This window comes from Trachymyrmex septentrionalis, unplaced genomic scaffold (genome assembly GCF_001594115.1).
Source record: "Trachymyrmex septentrionalis isolate Tsep2-gDNA-1 unplaced genomic scaffold, Tsep1.0 scaffold32, whole genome shotgun sequence".
In the NCBI taxonomy this organism is placed as follows: domain Eukaryota; kingdom Metazoa; phylum Arthropoda; class Insecta; order Hymenoptera; family Formicidae; genus Trachymyrmex; species Trachymyrmex septentrionalis.
The window spans coordinates 2100360-2120234 of NW_017305485.1; the positions used below are offsets into that span (position 1 = coordinate 2100360).

Below are 19875 nucleotides of genomic sequence, written 5' to 3' on the forward strand. Positions count from 1 at the left end.
CACACACACACACACACACATTACTAAAATAAATTGTATGCCACACATTGTATTATTAATTCCTTTTTCTCTCTTTCCTTCTCTGTTTTTGAAGATTTATTACTCTTATATATTACATATTTTCTGATACATACGTTATATTACCATAAGAAAAAGTTAATTAATGTTCTTTAATTAGCGCGAATTAATCGAAGTATTGATGTAACGACTATTAATTCCCGAAGTTAATCTGTACTTTATATTCCTTTAAGAAAAAGGTATAATCGACGTACTTTGATTAATTAACATTTTCTGGTAATTTAATTGAAGTATTGATATAACGACTATTAATTTTTGAATTTAATTGGGACAGCCTAATGTCTTCGATTAAGTTTCACTCGGAACTTTCCAGCTTGTCGTCAAGGGCAATTATATTGAGCGGGGATGAGAGTTTGGGCGAGCTTTAAATGAACAATCCGAACTTTCGCACATAGTCGATAACACACTTACGAGTGAACGACCCTTGGCTGGGACACCAAGTATCCGGAGTTATAAATAAATGCCATGTGTATACGTCTCGAATCGATCTCTTCGTAACTTAAGCGACTTGAATGCCTGGTCCTATCGTTGACATGCGAGTTCATTGCCGCGGATTTCTCAGGTGTAAAGAAATAATGGCGAAAATGAAATATTAAAAAGCTCACAAATCGCGAGCTCCAATCCGCGCGTCGTCCAATCGATACGTCAAGTTATCATCGTTCGTTCATATCAACACCGATTATTATATCAGTTGCGCGCCTCTTCGCGTTATTTACGACATACGTACGTACATCCGTTCGCAGGAAATGGCTATCGCTCGCAATCGAAAGCTCGTGGGGATTGACTATCCGATACGATTTGATTGGCAGCATCAGCGAAATATTTTTATCTGTGAGTGAGTTTCGAATATTCGATTAGTCCGCAAAATTCTCCTGGTTTCCCCGATCCTAGAATTTTTTGTGACGCACTCAGAAAAGATGTAATCTAAAAAAATCTTTAAAAAAATATCTTTTAAGACCGTAATGTGAATACACAACGGACTTATAGGAAATGGAAGTTTTAAACGGTCGTGCTGGATCTTTAGTATCTAAATAATTTGGAACGAATTTACTAAATTTATTTAAAAATCTTACGGAATTTTTTGTATTGGAAAATTAAAAGTTTTGTTTATTCATTCAAATATGTCCATAACATTCACTTATAACATTCACTTTTGGAGATTCTAATCTATCAAATTTAATCTATTCTAAATCGAAGTGGCCTTTCTCGTTGCTAATTACTCTTCAAATGTTCCATGTGCTTATTGTCTGTGTTATTACTGACGCATCGTTCAAATATTCGAATGCATATCTAGTTAACACTCACTTTTGGGGATTCTAATCCAGTTATTGAGACAGAATTTCTCATTGCTAATTAGTCTTCCAATGCTTCATACCTGTTATCTGTGTTATTACTGATACAACAGTTTGTATTATTGATTCCATCATTATTCTAGAGGTTTCTAATCCATATTTGGCTTCAGCTAAACCATAATTGTAACAAGTCATGTGAAGTAATTTATGAAATTGTATAATACACTTATGTTAATATATACATTTATGTATATACAATATTTATAATAACATATATACATTTATGTAATATTATTATACATTACGTTGCTTTTTTGTTGAGAATAAAAAATGTACTAAAATAAAAATAACTGCATTAAAAGGTTACTTGCAGAATCATGAGAGAATTTTATGTTACGTCAATTTCCATAAATTAATAATTTAATAAAAATTAAGTTGTAAATTATGAATAATATACAAATTTAAATATTTAGGTAATTTATTTGTAATTATTTTGTAGCTACATGTAGTATAATTATGCATTAAATTATTTATTCTAATTAACTTAATTACATTTAACTATATAATTATATTAACTTAATTTTACATTTAACTTATACAATTATATTTAATATTAAATAAAATGTATTAAGAATTTTAAGCACGACCGTATGTGTGAATACATTAAATACGATAAAGAAAGCCAAAATCGGTCACATTTTTTAATGTTACAAATAATGCATTATATATTCTTTTATTAAATCAATTTTTTCCAGACATAATTACGAACCGATAACATTCGGATTCAACCGAATCATTCTGAAACGCTAATAATCCTAGATTAAATTAGAAAGAAAGAAAGAAAGTAATTCTGGCTGACGTAATATTTTTCGCAATAAATTTCTTACTCTCTTTCTTTCTTTCTAATTTAATCTAGGGGGGGATTATTAGCGTTTCAGAATGATTGGGTTGAATCCGAATGTTATCGGCTCTCAATTATGTCTGGAATAAATTGATTTAATAAAAGAATATATAATGTATTATTTGTAATATCCAAAAAATGTGATCGATCTTAGCTTTCTTTATCGTGTTAAATGAAAATAATATTTTCAATTTATATCAGTAAGCTATAATTTTATCAAACTCTCCAATCAAAACTGATATTTACAGAAAGGCTTTACGATAATGCTAATGTATGAGATTATTCACAATCAGTGATAGAGACGAGCGGAATCGAATGGGCCCGGCCGGAAATTCGCGTAGGAAGTTCCGTGAACTTCCGCCATAATCAGCTGCGCGCAAAATGAACGGTTGAAAAAATTGGCGACTTGGCGCTAATCGGATTTCTACTCGTTAAATCGGAAAATCGCGTTATAACTCGGTTCGACGGACGCATGGTGACAGGCGCTCTACCACTTTTGGATTTAAGAAGATCGATGGACCCGTAAACAACTTTAACACGTAAGGACTGATGCGATCGTAAATTTCCGCCGAGGGTGACGTTAAGTCTCGAAGTAGGAAGCTAACTGGAAGGTCCAGGATATTTCCACATGCGACTCTCGAGCATACGAAATTCATTTTAGATGTACATTTGTTAGGTAGTAAATAAATAATCCACTATTTTTTAACAAATTCAATATTTATTTTCAAAATATACTGACACGGTTTAATTATGAAATTAATTTTTTTTTATGCTTTTGTTCACCTTTCAAGCAAATTATAGATTCCGGTTCGATAGAAAACCTAAGTTTCTATCTGCGATTAATTTATCAAGAGGGATTACTTTCATCACGGGAATTACTTTCATCATTTCTTATTTCTTGGACATTTCTAAATTTCTTGTCAGACGAAGTGTGCTGCATCGACTGGAATAAATGATAAAATCTAAAGACGCTGTGTCTAGCGAGTACACCGGGTGTGGTAAAATATCCTAGCCAAGTTGCAATAGTGTGTCTGTGACCACATGAGACGTGGCCATGAGGCTTGACCTCATGTAGCGAAATTGATCAAAGACACACTATTGTAACTTGGTTGAGATATTTTACCACACTCGGCGTACTCGCTACATATAGCGCTTTTAGATTTTATCATTTGTTCCGGTCAATGCAACACGTTTTGTCTAACAACAAATTTAGAAATGTGGAAGAAAAAATATAATAAATTTTTCTGTCAAGTCGGAATCTTTAACTTGTTTAAAAGGTGGAAAGAAATGTTGAAAAATAATAGGGATTATTTTTAGTTAAACTGTGACGATATGTTTTGATAATGAATATCGAATTTCATAAAAAATCTCATAAAAAATAGTGGATTATTTATTTGTATACCTAATAGATAGACATTCAGCAGTGTATTTTTTATTTGCATAAAATAATAGAAATTGAGGTATTTTTCTTAGCTCTGAAAACTTGGTTACTTGAAGAGGCATCGTTTTTTAGGTAAAGTTAAATTATAAAAATAAACTCACTTTTTCTCAAACGATTTATAAGTCTTATCAAGTATTTTGATGTTTTCATTATGAGATGTACACTACTTTAATATTAATTTTAATATGTAGGTAGAAGAAGCCCGGGCATGTTAAGATTGAGAAGAAAAAATGACAATTAAAATTGAGATCAGAAACTATTTTTATTCTCATAAATCTCTTAAAGGATTTAACTTTGAAATAAAATTTAAAAAAATTAAAACACTTGAACATTAATACATCGTTTTAATTAAAACATAAAAAAGAGAAACCATCCGCTTTGCTCAAAAATATTTTTATTGTAATGATATACCGAGTAAAGAGGATGGATCATTTGCTTTGCTCAAAGGCACCTGTCTGGCGCGAATTTGGAAAGGTTAGAATAAATTGAAACACCAAGTAAAAAATTTTAATCTTGAATACACGTTTAAAGACACAGAATTCTTATAAAAAAATCATTCACCCTGATTAAGGAACAATTGCAGATAATAATTAAGCTACGTATCTAAGGAAAAATCACAAGAAAGCACTCAATTTTCTACAATATATGTCTCTATTAAACACAAACGAACGCAATTATATGTCGTTTTGTACAATACTTTCATAGCGTTGCTGGTCGGTCATTCCTTCAACTACTAGAGACTCGTAGCGCAATCTCAGATAGATAAGTGAAAATAAAAGATATTCGCTTTATCCAGGGCGTCTATTTTGCCCGGGCTTCTTCCACATGTCTAATTTTTTCAAAATTTATGTTAATATTTAACATTTAATGAAGTTGAATAGAATTAATATTTAATTATATTAAATAGAAATTTGTCCATAATTTTGTATACTATTTAATAAAAATAAATAGAATTTTGTTCATATAATTTTATATACTTACCATTTTAATAATTTATATTACGCAGCATGTAAAATTTAGAATAAAAATTCTATCTTGATTTCTGAATTATCACTGACAGATCATTGAAAGCGAGCTTGAAACTTATGCGATTATACGGAATAAAAAAAGTAGAAAACAAGTTGAATATTCTTTCTCCGAGTACACCGAAAAGCGGGCTGTTATGTATGAAATACAACGAAGGTTGTTCAACTCGGATTCTCGGGGTTTTAGAATCCGCTGGAGAGCATTGCACTTAACGCCACTAAATACGACCCGAAGATACGGGTTCCCGCCTTTCTAGCGCGGTCGACGCGGTCGAGAACCCACGATACGCTTTTGTCGTACACGAGATCGCGAGTTTAAGGCCCATTGCACATGCGAGACCACTAGGTAATCGGCCAATCGAGAGTGAGCGAGCTTATCGCGCGCAACACGTACATATACCTGCGGACGCACACATACACACACACACACACACACACACACACGATCGAATAATTTAGAGAGAAGAGGGCTCTTTATTTCGTATTCCGTTCTCGTGACCTTATTCGGGATCAACCGGTGCGAGAGAACCGCGCCGGATGAGGCGTTATTAATAATTGGGGCTTGATTAATCGAAATGAACGTTCTCGTTGTGTTCCCAACGAGCTTGTATCGGTGTGCTGTATACATGTGTTAATTAAATTTATTTTCAAATGGAACGTTTCGTGGAAAATAGTTATTAATATTACAAAAAAAAAAAAAAAAAAATTTGAATTATTGAGTAGAATTAGTGATTGACTTTGCCTTAGTAAAAATTATTCTTCCTCGGTTAAAATTACTTTTTCTCAGTAAAAAATATATTTCCTTTTTTCCCATATATGCTAAAGTAATAATTGTCACTGAATGATATGAAGAGATTTTCAATTGATCACTTTTTAATGAGAAGCTGAAGAACTTGCCGGATGGTCTCTTATCTTTCAGTAAAAATTATTTTGTTCGTTAAAATTACTTCTCCTCGGTAAAAAAATATCATGTCCTTGTTTTTTTCCCCCCACATGTTACAATAATAATCGTCATTGAATAATTCGAAGAAATGTGTAATTGATTACTTTTTAGTGAGTAGTTCAAGAACTTTCCAGGTGAGATCCTTTATCTTTCGATGAAATAAGCCGAACGTTATTACACGTAATAATTTAAATAATAATCTGCAATCGAAGTTTGCAGCTTGCATAACAGTAGCACGCGGGTGCATTCGGGACATGCAACAGACGAATTATCTGCATAGAATTAACTGAAACTGAGCCCCGGGGCTTGCCGTCTTTCCGACGCCGGCTTGCTCACGCGACGCTATTTTAATCTCGCTTTTGCTATTGCAAAGTCGACCGACCGACTTGCAAAAATTTCAACCTCACTCGACTGTAATTGCGGCGAGCGTCGACGTGTGATTTGTTGGTCGATAAATCGGAATCGCGCGGCCCGCAGAAATCACTCGTTCCGTCTGATTGCACGCGCGGATATCACTCGATCCGTTCCGCAACGGCAGTTTCAGAGGAAAAAAGGAGGAGCAAAAAAAGGAACAAGGCTGCAATGGGTTTTAATGGGGCTGTCGATTGCCACGCGTCGCTTCGATAACGCTCATTTTTCGCGATTGGTATGGAAATCGAGAGGTCAAGACAAACGGTGATTAATGCTAGCAAGGTCGTCGGTGTCGAGGATAAGAGGAAGTTCCGCTTATTACGGAATAAGTAATTATTTCTTGCGTATTCATCTATCACGTTCCATCCCAATAACTCGTACTCCGTGTTTAAACGTTATAAATAATGACATAATCGCTTTATGGCTCTCGGAGCGCCTTTATTTACCTAAGACGGTTTGCCTATACTGTTTCATACAAGTGAAATGTGAGACGCGACTGGGGAAAATCTTATATTCTTTTGTGTATCTTCATTTACTGTACAATATTGTGTTCACGTCAGAAATTCGCTGAGCGAATAATCGCATGCAGATAATCGAATAATTTACCGGAAAAAGTAAATGAATATTACAAAAATCTAAAAGAAGATTCAGATATATATCAGCGCGACCTACTTTTGCTAAAATATCATGAAAATTCAATTATTTAAATACTAAATCCAGTATATTATATTCTTGACGACAACGCGAAGACGAATACGAACTGAATTTAGGGAGCAAGTCAGTGGTGCGGTTTTCACCATCATGTCAGTGACATTAATACCATAAATGTTCAACGCGGTGAACTCCTGAATGTAGCAAAGATTTCAGTGAAATTTTATAAAGTAGTGAAAAGAGAATCTATTTTTGAAACGAAAAAATTAAATATCACTGGACGACTGAGAATAAAATTCAGTTTAAGAAGCAAATTGATATAAATTCTCAACACAGTTCCTATTTCAGAATCAGATTTATCTTCACATAAAAAGAATTAAAAGCTATATAAAAAAAGACATGAAAATAGATGCCCAAATTAAACTCGCGATGGGATGTGACCGATGTAACAAATATAAACGTAATTTACTACGCTGCACGGCATATTTTTATAATGGAAATTTGACGGTGAATGCCGTTAAACAGATGGTTGCATCGAAAAAACATTTTTTTTATGGTAAATAAATTAACGATGAAATGCAACAGGATGCAAGACCGAAGCGTGTTTTACGATCTACCGAACGTCATCGGTTTTACGACACGGTGATTTATTAGGCGATATACATTACATGTACTACGTGTCATACATATATATATTATTTTACACGCACTTGATTGCGGCATTGTATAATGCTAATTAAAGTCTCGATCTCCACATCATAATTAGCTAATTAATTGACACGGAAGGTCGGATCGTGATTTGCAATCGCATTCATACGAAAATTGTGTGACGAGGTCCATTGGAGATTGATGCGCGAAATAATGTCATTCGTACCTTCGCATAATTTTGTATTTAATTGACATGAATGCAATTAAAGTGCGATCCTTTTTGCATTGTCATATTTTACAGAAAATAATATGAATTAATGGAATGATCTGTTAATTTAGTCGCCTGCGTATTTTTCATAATATTTTATCATTAAGTTAATACGTAAAAATTTAATGAAAATTATATATTTGATAAACAAGCGCGCGTTCATGGTCTACATCGCAGCTTAGTAAAAAAATTAAATACTTTTTTTAAATGATAAACAGTTACTTAGTTAAAATTTAATTAAGCTTAATGAAGCGCAGATAGATTAGTTGCGTAGCGCTACTAATTTTGGCTTACTCGCCTAAATTTAACGGTGTGTTGTTTGTACACTGTTTTTAATTTCGAGCATAATTTTGTTTGCTGAGTACACAATTTTCGCCTCTTCTGCATTATGCATTATATGGTCCGTATTCATCTCAACCTCAGTTTTATTGATAAATACGCCTTTAGCATGAAATTTAGTATGTATAAAATAAAAACAAATAATATGGAATAGAAGCTTATTTTTTTGAATAAAACACTGTATTCTCTGGTAGCAATTACTGCGGAATTGTCGTAATTGTTGCTATATGTGTTGTAACAAAACGAACACGATACAACAACGATTTGCTTTATTATATACGCATTTATTTCTTTTTATTGTTTCTAGAGATAGTATTATCTCAACAGACAGTATTATCTCAACCGTGCCTCTACAAGCTTAACGTAAATTCTTTAATATTTATATTCCATAAACGCTTTCAATAATGTTGCATGCATAATGTTATGCTGTTTACTTGCGATTCTTGACTTCTTTATTGAGAAGATTTTGTTTGTCATATCAAGATTTGCAGATAATATGAAATACTATAAGAATAGAAACTATATGGAATATATTACGTTTTTTTATTTTTTATAAAAAATTTAATAGTACTTTAACTACTCATAATTACTTGATAAATAATTAATAATTTGATAATTTCAGATTTAATTTTATATTTGTTATTGTCTATTACGCAATAATATTATTTTATTTTCTATGTAGCATTGTACAATAAACTATTTATATAATATAATTATATTTTGATCAGTTTACATAAATAATTACATACACTTTGTAATATATTTATTAGAATTATTATTCCTAAATTTCAGGAAACACTATTCCTGAAATTTAGCCTATATTTTATGTTATATCCCATTTTTAGATTGTCCTCATTTTTACACTTCTTACTTTTTTATTAATACTGAGATTGAACTTAAATTGCAAAGATATTCATTAATCATACGTTACAATTAATATGTTGCTCCTACATAAATTAAAGATTTTAATATAAATTTTTGCAGATTAATATTAATTTAAAAAAAGTAAGATATTCTTCTTTATTAACTGCTTTATCCCTCTGTAGAATCTCAGAAATAAATTATATTTCGCTCATTTATCAATAAAGTGCGATTCAGATTGTGAATACGAACTTATTTCACACGGTAAAAACGGTTTTGCTGAAGCATCTAAAAATTTAACTAGATGTGAAAATAACTTTGTCATCATCAAAATAATTATAGCATAAAATAATTGCAGGATATAGTAATTATATCTAATGTAGGACACTTAAACTAGTTGCTAAAATGTCAAAACTTTTTGCAGCATTCCTCATCACGCTTGAGATTCCTACGTAATTATTTTGGTGGTTGAATAAAATTATTTTCAAACGAAAAAGATGATTGAAAAATAGGCAATAAAAAATTATTGCGGTTATAACTACGCTAAATTTTTTTTAAACAAATTATAATATACTCTTTGAATAGTTCATTAATAAGAGATGTTTTGGCAACTTTTGTTGCCATCGTCGGATGAGATATATATATTGAATGCTACTTCTGCTAGAAGATTTTTATTGAGGCGTCAGGTGAGCCAGCAATCAATATTCCAACTTGAAATAAAATTGTTTTTATATCTATATTTAGTTATTTAGCTTGTTTTGTTAAAGAGATGAAATAGTTAACAATTTTATATCTGTATATAAATATTTAGATACTTCAACAAACTTATTATTTTCGTGCACTATTAATGCATCCTTTGCGATTAAAAAAAAATTGCCTAGAATTAAAAGAAACACTCGTGCGTGTACGAAACGTTTTGGGCGAAGTCCGGATTACCTAAGCGATTCAAACGAGTCACGCAAGAACAATTATACGATGATCGGCGATAAGAGAATTATTACGCCTCATGCTCTGTTTATTTGTTTGCCGATATGTACGGATCTGATGAGGGCTCCATCCAACGTACACTAATATAGTGCAGGATGGCACAACATGCGTGATCTCTTCGCCTCGATTCGTGTTTGTCTCTCCGATCCTGTTTATTGAACGAATCCCCAGAGGGTGAAACGTAACCATTCCTTCGACATAGAAAATTAATTTTTTCGATGAGAAAGAAAAGTAGGGAAAATTAAAATCACTACTCGAAAGACTCGATCACGTAATGCGTAGTCTTTACGAAAGAAGTATTCCAGAGTGGAAATAAACATTCAAATTCAATTTTCGAACGGCAGTTGGTAAACTATATTATTATTATATTTTGAATTTTGTCAATAAAAAAAATTCTGTCTTGTTCCCCATAAATATAAGTGTATATAAAAACTTTTATTTTTCCTCAGCCCGAAAAAGTCTAAAATATTTATTATCTAGCTCTTTGCGGAAAAATTTACCGGCTTTTTTAGAGTGGTAGTTTAAAGAGAATTACATAATTACATTAATTGATTAATATATAATATTTATGCATTGCAATTATATTAATTTTAATAATCAGTCTCAATTAAATAATCCTATTCTATTGGATATATAGATACACTGTAGATATATATATATATATATATATATATATATATACATACTATACAGTAAAGTAAATATAGTAGGTTTGACATACATTACGTATTCTAGGATTAATTGTAGTGTTCCGATCTGAAATCACACACGTAGTGCAAACACGCAGCGGCCGGACGCTGGTATCTGGCATGCGGAATCTCGATGGCTGTCAAACAGCGCGAGTGTGCCTACATCGCGCACACTTTCATCCCTCGTTTAGGTAGACGTGACTATTCTTTAAACGCGGAAGTCGATACGCGATAAGGTTGTCCGCTCTAAGGAAGATTAACGAGCCAGCTTCAAGCCATTATCGCGTTTTCGATCGCGAGGTTGCTTAACGTTTTACGCCCCGTTTAGTAACGGGCGGTATGCGCTACTTAGACCGTAATACGTTACATAGATTTATCGAACGAAATTTCGCGAAGGAATCATCGATGACGCTATTACCGTCCAAGAATATCTTCGCTTGGCGAACGCGTAACGCGAGCTCAATTAACGTAATGCAAGATACCTGAATTACGTTCCACGATGGTGATAAACCGATAACGATATTTAATTATATCGGTGGCAACGCGCCTGTCGCTATCTCGTTGGGAAATTCAATCGGGCGAAACTACAATTAATTAACGTTTGCAGCAGATCGCGATTTTCCCTCGATACGGACATGTCGGTTAACCCGACAGAATTGGTGGTATTTTTGCACATCGTTGAACAGCGACAAAATCGCAAGAAAATGCCGATATGCCACTGAAGTGTCATAACGTCCGCCGACGCTCATTGTTTTGTTAAAGCTATGAAATAATTAGTAATTTGTATTATTCAGTTACCTTCTGTGCCTTTTACTGCATTCGAATGTTCATTTACGGTTTCATAAAACAGGAACAATGTCGTTTTGTCATTTCATTTATTATCAGTTACATTCGAGGGAGGCGCTATTAGCTTTACAGAACAACTTTACAGAAAAACTGCAAGAGACGAAAATTGTTTATTTTCTTCTCATAGAACTCTACGAATTTTTTCAGAATTTTTTATCAACTTTTTAGTACTGCATTTTCTCATTTTTAACGTACGAGAAAATACGGTATTAAAAAATTCTGAAAAACTTCCAAAAGAATTCTTAGAGCTCTATGAGAAGAAAATAAATAATTTTTTTCTCTTGCAGTTTTTCTGTAAAGTTGATAATATTTGAGTAAAAAATTATTGAAGATCAATTTTCAGCAATCTTTAGCAATTAATATCTTGTTAACTATTATGAAAATTGCAAAATGGTAAAGGACTTTCCGTCTCAGTTTAGTCCGCACTACATATCCACGAACTCTGTCAGAACAATTATCAGACACCCTGTATATTAATACATATATATATATTTTTTTTTTTCAAACTGAAATAATATATCATAATATGAGTGTTCACCTATAAAATTTCCACATCAAATGACATTCATGCGAAACATCGAGTAAAAAAATCGCACTATATCGGATAAAATTGCAGTAGGTGTTTTATTTTCTCTTTGAAACAAAATACAGATTCATGTTTTGACGCAGTTTTGTGTTGAAAAGGGGTGAAGCTAATATTTTAACAATTACTTGCAACGTAAAAATTCGTTTTTATCGCGATTTGCAAACGAAAGTAATGTCGACGATATTCGAAATACCGTCAGCATCTCGCGATATATCTTACTATTGAACAAATAATCTGCATACGACATTGGAAACAAGTATATATTGGTATTGTCGGTATATATCGAACTGACACGATCGCATTACTCAGACGTCTTCTTCAGCTCGATTTGACAAGTCACGAACCGAGGCCATCGTTCTCTTTTATCGATTCGATTTTAATGTTCCTTTTATCTTCGCGCTTAAACGTTCGCTTAACGATTGCGAAAGCGAGTACCCTCATGGCCAGCGCGCGTAGCCTCGTCCGATCAAGGCCTGACTATACTACTGACAAATTCACAATGGACGATATTTATCGCAAAAAACTATACGCGCTAAATCGACTTGCATTATAATTATAGGAGCATACTTGACAGTGAGTTATTGCATAATTCATGAGGAATTGTTTTGCAAAAGTTTTTATCGGCCAAGTTGACATTTTCACATTATTGACATTCATAAAAGGATCATAGAACTTCCTTGCTCATATTAACTTATCGATTTGACTTTGCACGTATAACTTATTTTTTTAATTTGCGTCATTTAAGATTTAATCATTCCAACGAAATATATATATATATATATATATATATATTAATTGGGATATAATACGTAATAAAATTATATATTATTATATAACAAATTGATATTGACTTTAGTTAGTAATGAATGTATCAATATACGTACGTAATTATTTTGCTTTTTTATACTCAATTAACGATATTGTACAGATTTCCCCAATTAAAACTTAATTAGACTGGTTTACCGTTACATTAAGTTGTTATTACAGGAAACTAATAACATGTCGGAAGGATAATTATCAATTTAATAATCAGAGTTCCAACTACGTGTGTGGCTTACTTTGTACACTACTTTATAATTGAACCTTGATTGTTTATGGAAAACTACATTGGAGTGTACATTACAATAGAATTATACTAGACAAAGTGCTGTCGCGTCATCGATTTTAAAACAAAGATCTACAATAATAAATTCCGATATATATAGTTCAGTTACAATAATAATCTGTGCTTGCAACAATAGTGTGTTACAACAAATGCGATAATACGTGTAATGGTGATAACTTATAATAGAATGAAACTTATAATAGAACAACGATACAGCTGCGAATGCCGGAGTTCGAATTATTGTAAAGTGGAAACTTCCAGTTCGCTTGTATTATTATCTTACAGAGTTTGCCTGTAATAACAAACCGGGATTGATTCAATTAGGGGCGGTGATTAAAATTGCATTTTCACATGAAGATTATCAATAATGCACGTGCAATGATCGAGGTGCGTGAAACAAGTATAGGATATATTAATATTACCGACGTCATGAATATTGTATGTGTGTGTGTGTGTGTGTGTGTGTGCGTGTGTGTGAATAGGAATTTGTGCGTGCGAATTAAATAAATTCAATGCACCAGGGGGAAATATTATGAGAACAAATATTGGACGGGGTTGAAGCGTTTGCCGAGAAAGCGGCAACAAAACAGGGCATTAAATCACGCGCGCGCAAACACATGACAATGTAGAAGGCGAAAATGACCAAGATGGAGTTCCGCACTCAATCCCGAGCTCCATTCCGAATTGTGTGCTCTCATACTGCTCGGAATTCGGTTAGCGATAATGTAATTTGCCCCACGAAGAGGAAGATGCAGCGAAACAGCGTGAGTGCGGACGTATTGCATTATCGATATGTTAGAAATAAATCCGAGCCAACCAACCTCCAGCGTGGCGCACCGCGAATGTTCCGATATTGCAATTAATATTAATTAATTACACGCGCGCGGTTCGGGCGTAATCGGGCGAAAGCACGGTGTGTATGATGGTAAAGTCAAGTTTGCTCGCAAATATCCAATAAATATTCATCAAGGCTGGAGATTATTTTGTTCTTTAAGAGTCTTTAGTTTGAGCTGCGAGATTGGGAGGAATTAATAACCGTGCTGCAAGTAATAAAGTTAAAACAATAGCGTTCGTTGCAAAATAATTACGCTTTTCCGCGTTGGAAAATTGCGTAAACAATGTAGCCGAATTCACAATGCAATTTAGCGCGTTTCAAGGCGCACCGCGTAACTACGTCAGCATGTCGAGTCGCAATTGATCCAAGTGACCAGAGAGATCAGTTCCAAGTTCCAACTCGATATTCCGCCTCGAAGAAGTAACGCCCGGCGACAGGACCGAGTGACACGATACACGCGATAGGAGGAAGTTAGCGACACGACAGCGAAGGACCACTTCCGACATGACCGTCGCCTCGATTTTCGACGTCGAAATTCCGTATCGCGTTCGAGAAGAAGTTTTGATTGCTAATATCTACGTAGTCTGATATTTCGTTTTGCTCGTACAGGCGCGTCCTTATATATAGGAAAACTTAATTTTCCCAATTTGATAGGAAATTGAATTTTTGGGACGAGATCTAATGAAACCGAGGTTTTCGGAAAATAAGAGCATAACAATCAAATTCAAACAGCGAGGTTTTAATATGCGATAATTATTTAATTTTATAGCACACTGCGAGGTCGCGTTTTGCTCTCATATTTTTACGCATTTAGAGTGAGTTAAATATCATAAATTTTTTATTGAGAAAAAGTTTCCAGTTTGGAGATTTTAATTGTCTATTAAATTAAACTGAACGTTTTATAATGCGCTAACGAAATATTCCGGCGAGAAAAATAGGAATTTAAATTTAAATGCGAATATCTAAAACTGCTATATGATTTATAATAAGATCAAATTAATGCAAAATCAAATTATAAGACATCTGGAAGTAACGTATTTGAGTCAAATAAGGTTCATCTAATTTATTTTATTTTTTGAATTCTATTTATTTGATATATTAAAATATTAAAATAAACTAAGTGAGAATAAAATTTTTTTCCACTCTCACACAAAAATAAAATTTTATATAGAACATTTGTGCATAAATAAAAAAAAAATTTTTTTTTTTTAAAGTCTGATATTAGACCACAGACTTATATGAATAGATTGCTGACTCAAGGTGATAGAAAGAGATAAATCTGATTCCGAGCTGTCCTTGTTTCAATTCCCATATGCGTATGTATGCGTTCTGTCGGTGAGTATCGCGTGAATTTATGTGAAAATACTACATTAGTCATAACAGAAATTATCACAAATATCAAATGTCATTTTATGGGTGGCCTTTCATTCTATTATATTAAACAAAAATATAAAAAATAATAATTTGTAGTGTGATAAACTGCAAAAGTTGATATAAAATAGAAAGTAATATGAATATAGGTCCTGTAAATAGGTCCTGAAATAAGTCCTGTAAATTATAATTTTGACTTACGCATGATTATCCATGTAATTTATACATGTGTGAGGGAACTGAAATATGGTGCTGCCCAACGCTATCTTCAGACATGGAGGCGAAGTTGGCAATCTATTTATAATAATAGAAGTCTGTATAATAGATCTTATTACATCAATATAAGATCCGGATCAAAATAATGTAAAAATAACAAAGAAACTAAACATTATCTATTTAAATCCGTTTCAAAATTAACTGTTAATAATAAAAAGGAAATCCTTTAGAATTTACTCTATTCTTAAACATCATAATTATCTTTAATTTAGTCTATAATTATTCTTTTGATCTTTAATAATTTGTAGCAATTTGAATACAATTTTAGCTTCTCAAAAGTTAGCAGTATTGGAAATCGTTATCCTTTGGCACAAGCACCCCACAAATAACAATATGTATAATAATCACATATGGGCCTTATTTAATAAGAGTCATTATTTCTAAGAAAGTATACTTATTTAAAAAATTCGAATTATTTGTTATTTTTTCATAGCTAGGAAATTAAAAATAATATTATAATATATTATAGTAAACTGAAATAGTGTTTACTTAGTAAATTTTGCAGTAATTGTTATAAAAATGGTTCATACATAACACTTCGTTAGAAGATTTTGTTGCATTAAACAAATGTGTTACTGTCGACTTTAATTCTCTGATCCCTTTATATCTACTTCCTACGACACATCTTTTTAAATATATACTCTCCGCGTAAAGCGCATTTTTAAGTCATAAATTTAAAAGTGAGCCTTCAGTACTGGGTCTTATTCGGTTCAGATACTTTAATCTATCTTGAAATAATCTATCTATTTTAAAAATTACACATTACATCTCTTTACTCTCGAGACGAGCAAATCAACTTCAGACACAATTGCTGTGTTGTAAGATAAACAGTCTAGTTATTGCAAGATAAATTGTTTCTTTGTAAGACTATCAGCGAGAAATCTGCTTTACTGCCGTCGTTCGTCACTGGGCGTTCATGGACTTTCGTGTATCTTCGCGAACATGATTAGCAAACTCGGTATACTAATTGATGATAAAACTCGCGCATTTTTATTTTGCCTCGAAGTTCAATCTTGACACATTTGCATATGTCATAGTCTCTACTATTAATTCATTCGATTATTGTCAATTTGATTGACGAAAAAATATCTTACTAATCCTGCGTAAAATTCAGAAAGGTCGGAAATAATAGAACAATTTTAATGCTTGAGTTATTAAATAAATTTATTCAGGATTCATAGAATTATCTACAATTTTACGTATCGCTTATTGAGCGATGGAATTAATCTCTTAATTATTTCCTTAATTGAATGCCACTTTCTACATTTTTTAAATTCTTTTTAACACTTCCGAGTCAATGCGTTTTTGCGATATAAGAAGTACGAATATCGGATCATTAAATACTTTATAATGCAAGCACGGACTATCTACCATTACTCTCGAGGTGAAACACAGTTTTCATTCTCGTCGTAAGTTCTGAAGTAATGGAAACTTTAATGGAATTCAGCACCCTGTGCGCCTTTGCCTTCACGATAAAGTGACAAACGTCCGCTAACTCTCGTCAAGATCGGCGGGTTGCATAAAAATAATTGAAAATTATCGTTGCATAACAGCAACGAAAAATTCAATATTCTTCTTTCAGTAATAACAAATTCTTGTCCGAAAAGACAAATCACTCTGTTCTGAATAATTTTGACATGAAGAATTACTCGATGTAATATTAACGACTATAAGATTATTCGATTTCGAGAAGTAAACGCTACGACAGATTGAAATTCCATTGAACAAAAAAATCAACTCTGAAACCATCCACATGTAATATATTTTCTATATATTTTTTATTGTATGTATATATATATATATATATATATATATATATATATTATTTTTTATATTTATATTCATGCGCGTTGCATTTCAAAAAATTTTTTATCTCCTTTTTTATGTACGTTATATCTGAAAAAATGTTTCCACATTTTATTTTCTGTAATTCCAACAATTCCGACATGAAAAACATGAAAAGACGCTCACCTCGCATCATGCGTTGAACATTAACGCGTCTTCCATCATTGCAGGATATTCTGTGCTTTTCTGCTTCTTTCTTTCTCAATCTTCAGATTCTTCTCGGTAACATCTCACGATTATCGCAAATCGGCTTTTTACGAGACGCGTTGAGCTTTTTCAAGCACAGCAGCGGACAGCAGGCTCTCTCGAATCCGCGAAGCGGCGTGCAAAAATCGTCGTCTTTATCTCTCAAGTGTTGAAGCGTTGCGTGCCAAGTGTCTCGGACAGAGGGATTTTGAGTGCAACGACGATGCACGCGTCGAGATAGTGGCATTTAAGAGCGTCGAATTATAAGTCGGGTTCTCGAAGCTCGTCGTCGACCGGATCGTCCTTAGCTGAAGATCATCCGGATCGCGATCCAGCGAGATGCAACAAATTCAGTGTGTGCGATATCAGGAAAGAAAGTATTTCTCCGCGGAATGGTTTTTCTCCGACCGGGATTAAATGTTTTTTTTTTTATCTTTTCACTTATTACTGCTACATTTAACGTTTTTCTTACTTGAAAATCCCCCCGGAAGCAGTGAAGAAGCGGTGCCTCGTTCTTTTCTCCCGCGAGTATTGTTATTACAAATTTCTCAAAAGAAGCAGAAATACTTTGGTCGAGAATCTCGGGAACACCGCTTGCGAAGGAACGGTTCACATGTACTTGAGGATAATACTATCTCGAGAAGTACCCTTGAAATTATCAACCGTTTTCAGGATCTTCCAGTTTCCACCTGTTTTTTCACGGAATTAAATAACGTCTAACACATAACTGGAAATTTTAATTTGAACGATACCAACCACATGAGACCGTTTTATATCTCCGCAGCATTTACCCTCTATTTTCCCCTTTTTATGTTCTTACGCACTTTAACCTTATTTAAAATTTATGTGATTTGCGATATCGGGATATCATGTTTTGAAACTTTTATTCAATTTGTATTGCCAGCTGCTGAAAAACATTCACACAGCGTTGCTTCTTATACATCCAGGATTCTACAATTTTACTCCAAGTTCTCTTCTATTATTTCATTATTTTTGTCCTATTTTTCTAGACTATATCGTGCGCAATTTGAAACTCGCGTGCAATTCGATGCAGCTACTCGACTCCGCTCCGACGTTCCCTTTGGCCCGATTTTGAATTTAATCGACGCGTGATCGATCTCGATTATCGGCGCTCGGTTCCCTTCCTCGCGAAGTGTTCTCGATGCTCGGCTCTTAATGCTCGCAATACGCGTTCCCTTAATGTCCCTAAAACGTGTAGTCACGGATGTGTGTGCCACGATTATCGTCCTAAGGGCGCGATGGCTGTCGATCTTAAAATCGAAATATCACATTACGGTCGACATCTTTCTCAGATTCCTTCCCACTTTCCTGCTCGATCCTTCTCTTTGACCGAAACCGACGTTATGATTAATCGAGGCTTCAAATGATTACTTTCGTACGAGTTTCCGCGTCCGATAGGAATCGAGCGATCATCTCCATTGGTCTCTCGCACAAGATCTTTCCTTCAAGAGGGCTCTTCCGAGAGTCGATCACTCGTCGGTTGCACTCTTATCTTCTTCTTCCTTCTCCTCCGTAGATTTCAGACTTCACTCTTTATCAGTGGGATGCATTTCGATCCGAGAGGAACGAATCACACTTTGTTCGATCGATGATCGTTCACGTTGCGCTTCTTCGAAGATCAGCACCAGCGGAATGGGACGTGATCACTCGACTCTCAGTCTTGAAACGACGGGGGTGAGCGATTTCGCAAAGCGTTCGTGTCAAGGGTTCGTCGACCGGTTTGATCGACCGGTCTTCCGGTGCATAACATACGCGATACGTCTCACACGGATGCCGCGCGCCAACTGAGGTTGACTGACGATGCCGCGCGCGCGGCTCCGTGTTTCACGCCGATTTCCGGCGTCACGTGACGCGGCTGCTCCGTCGACGTCGCGACGCGCCGCGCACAAGACAAGTTCTCCGTCGTCGCTCGCCGACCTCGAGGGGCCAGTCCTAATATATCGATCGATATATTTATTGTCGATGTTAAGTATTGACAGGCCTTCGACTGATGTCGGTAAACTGTTGAAGGCAGAATGAGTCCGCTGATCTCGGGGGGTGCGTCTGCCTGAAGTGAGTAGAAGCTTACCCCGACATCTTTCGAAATGGATCTTGCAAGAGAGAAATAAAAAGGTCTACATCCGTGCTTGCATCTAATATCTATCTTGATGAAAAGAAGAATGAGAAAATCTTTTTTTCCTTCATTTGTGTTTACGTTTAATTGTACGAATAACTAAATTTATATAGAAGTAGGTCAGAGACGGGATAACCACTAAGATTGAAGACGAATT

The 19875-nt window shown here is 34.1% G+C and overlaps 1 protein-coding gene across 1 annotated transcript in view; it reads right to left on the reverse strand.

Annotated features, from left to right (window-relative positions):
• LOC108749983 (adenylate cyclase type 6) overlaps positions 1-19363 on the reverse strand; it is a 127561-nt gene extending 108198 nt beyond the window's left edge. Inside the window, exon 1 of the mRNA XM_018489120.1 lies at positions 17525-19363. The gene's annotated coding sequence lies outside the window, so the exon portion shown is untranslated. The remainder of the gene's footprint in view (positions 1-17524) is intronic.
• Positions 19364-19875: the final 512 nt, after the last annotated feature.